Source organism: Pseudochaenichthys georgianus, chromosome 13 (genome assembly GCF_902827115.2).
Source record: "Pseudochaenichthys georgianus chromosome 13, fPseGeo1.2, whole genome shotgun sequence".
Classification (NCBI taxonomy): Eukaryota; Metazoa; Chordata; class Actinopteri; order Perciformes; family Channichthyidae; genus Pseudochaenichthys; species Pseudochaenichthys georgianus.
Window position 1 is genome coordinate 13,563,544 of NC_047515.1, and position 3,107 is coordinate 13,566,650.

Here is a 3,107-nt window from a genome sequence, read left to right on the forward strand (position 1 = left end):
TTGGCAACACTTCGGATTGTTCAAGAAAGACGGTGTAATAGTCCTTTATGCTATATAGTTGACCGCAGGTCATGGAGAGTAATAAGGTATCTGTAGACCTTTGTATGAGGTGTCTTTATTACTTAACAGGTCTACAGCCATGATACATAGATCCGTCCTAGATGCGGGCTTGCATACACACAGTATCACTCCGCAGCCGCACCCCATCAGTAACGTCCTGATGGTATATGTGCGCGGCACTATATACTACAGACGGTCAACTTTAAAGATCGCTCGCAAATTGTTAACGATGCCGAGCCGCTTTAAAGGGGACCTATCATGCAAAATGCACCTTTGTACGTCTTTTATACATGAATATGTGTCCCCGGTGTTCCAGGGAACTCACCAAGTGTCAGAAAACACAACCCTCTCTATTTTCCTCCTTCGCCAAATCTCTAAAAAAGTGGCTGCAACGGATCTGAAAAAAACGGATCCAGATTCCAATACTTTTCTACGTCACAAAGAAGTGCTCCGCTTATTGGTCAACTCTCCACCTATCAGGGGAATGAGCCACGGCCACGTGCATTGCCAAACCTCTCATTCACATATAGGCTATCGGCAGGCTAAATAATCAACACCCTAGTCACATCTGTGTTTTTGCCTGCTCTTGCCAGGATGTCTAAGCCAGTTAAACGTTGTGCTGTTGTTGGCTGCAAGACTCGGGACAGGGGACTGCATGCAATGCCATCAGTGGAAAAAGAAATGAATCTGTGGCTAGACTTCATTTACAAGGGACATGTGCCAGAAGACCACGGAAGATTTCTGTTTGTGTGTTCCAAACATTTTACCACGGACATGTTTATGAACTTGTCTCAAGTCCAACACGGATATGCCTCCAAACTAATGCTAAACCCGGGATCAATACCAACCATCCGGGACCAGGCCAGTGAGGACACATCCAATTTTGAAGCTGTAAGTTTTTATTTAGCGGTGTTTTTCCTGATAAAGCTATCTCTAGCTTGTAGCATGTAGCATGTAGCTTTGCCGTATCAATGTCGCCTCAAACCCAAATAGTAATCGGTTAGGTGTTTATATATTTTTGTAGCATTTTATTTTGTACGCTCCTCAGTTTTTGCTTTGTCATTTGAATTATCAGGCATTTGCGAACATGTTCAGACATCCTGCCGTAATGGCGATCTGTGTGAAGGCTGTAAAGCCACGCCCTAGGCGATAACACAAGTATTTATTCTCCTATTTATTAGTATTTTGTATCCTCTACAATCATATTGAGTAAGTTATAATAACAAACGTAATCTTCTGTAGGCAAGTGCCGTTTTTTCCAGCGTTATATGTAAACGCTTTTGTGATTGTAGTCTGTAATAACAATCAGATATCATCGATCTGTAAGCTAAGCTACGCTACGCTAATGAGACATGCCGTGTTTTGCAGCGTTATATGTAAAAGCTTTTGTGTGTTTACTTGTTTGCGCACATGAATATAAATGGGGGTGTGTTAGGATACAACACTGTGTATGTATGCGAGGGGGGACACACACAACGAGTAAAACTGAGCTAAAGCCCCGTCGGTCTGTTGTTGTTGACAAGGCCTTACCTCTAGCAACAGGCTAATTAGTGGCTAGCACTCATTACAGTCAGTCTACTGAGCTCAGCCCCTCTCCAACACATCACCTGCATTGAGTCAGAAACACAGCATGCACGTTACGGTTAAAAACTAACTCAGATTGGAAAAGGCTAAGCAAAGAGCTTTGCTAAATAGAGAGCTTTGCTAAATAGAGAGTTTTAGCCCCATCTTTTGGGATTTCAGACTATATTTATCCAAATAGTATTTTCTCATCCTGAATACTAAGTTGAGATGATTTTGTTCTAACTATGTGTTCTTCTTTACAGGCCAGCACCTCACATACTTACTAATTAACTGCAGTTCCCAAAGGCCAGGAAGGGAGAATGCAGAGCAAAACCAGTAAAGACTGACCCCACATTCCGTAAGTGTTTAAAATATTTATTCTACAACTATATACAAATATAAAATAAAAAAATTAGAAAGAAGTTTCAGTTTTTTACATGCATATACTAATCTAAACCACATTTTTTGTTGTGCTTTTTTTACCATTGCACAGCCCTACGTGGCCAACTTGATGGACCTCATCTTCGACCAAGTCTTTGTGGACCCTGCACCATTATGAGCGACCTGACAGGGAGGAGGTCATCGCCGGGTATGCTACACGGTTCAATTTGGCTGCTGTCTGAACCCAACATCGACATTTCACGGATCAGGAAACTCCCTGCGTATCCTGAGGACAACGCAGGCCGGAATCACCACTCTGATCCTGCGTCCAAGGAAGCCCCAGCACCAGCTCACAAAGCTTCTGTAAAAATATTTAATGTCATTTATACAAAATACAAGTAGGCTACATTTAGTTTTTTTGTATGGGTTTTTTTAACCGTTGATTTTGACAATAAAGTTCCAAGTTGATATCAAAATGTGTCGTGATTATTCATGTTTGGATGGGTAAAGAATATTCTGATTTCAAAAGCATAAGGTTGTGTGTGTGTGGACCTTTTTGTCGTACACATGGGTGTGTTATGCCATTGCTGTGTAGTATATAATAGTAGAATGAAAGATTGCATAAAGCCATATACACCAGTATTTATTTCCATGAACAATATTAGCATTCGTTTTACAATTTCAGTCAAAACAAACAAACCACTCACTGCTCTATTTGTCTCAACTGTAGTCCACCATGTTCAGCTCTGTAAATATGCAACGCATTCTGCAGGGAGAACACATTCAGGCACACAGGCTCCAATCCAGGATGGTCCACCATACAGGTTACAGAGTCCTCAAGTTACTGCATCCGTCTTGACACATTGTGATAAACATATATTGAATGACATGTGAAAAATGTATTTAAACAGACAACTTAGTAAAGCTATCAAAAATGTTACCTGTGGTATCTCCATGCAGCACACATTCTCCGTTCAGAAGGCATCGTGGCGCAATTTGCACAAAGAAGTCAATAACTGTGCTTTTAAAAACACATGAAACTACACACATTGCTGACAACTGAGGTGTTGTTAGAGTTATACTTTGTATCATCCTAAATTATT

At 40.9% G+C, this 3,107-nt stretch overlaps 1 long non-coding RNA gene across 1 annotated transcript; it reads left to right on the forward strand.

Moving 5' to 3' along the window:
* The first annotated feature begins 861 nt into the window (after positions 1-861).
* Positions 862-2,315, forward strand: LOC139434952 (uncharacterized). The gene is made up of 3 exons (XR_011644232.1): positions 862-951; positions 1,887-1,981; positions 2,117-2,315. It is a non-coding gene; the product is annotated as an uncharacterized lncRNA (long non-coding RNA).
* Positions 2,316-3,107: the final 792 nt, after the last annotated feature.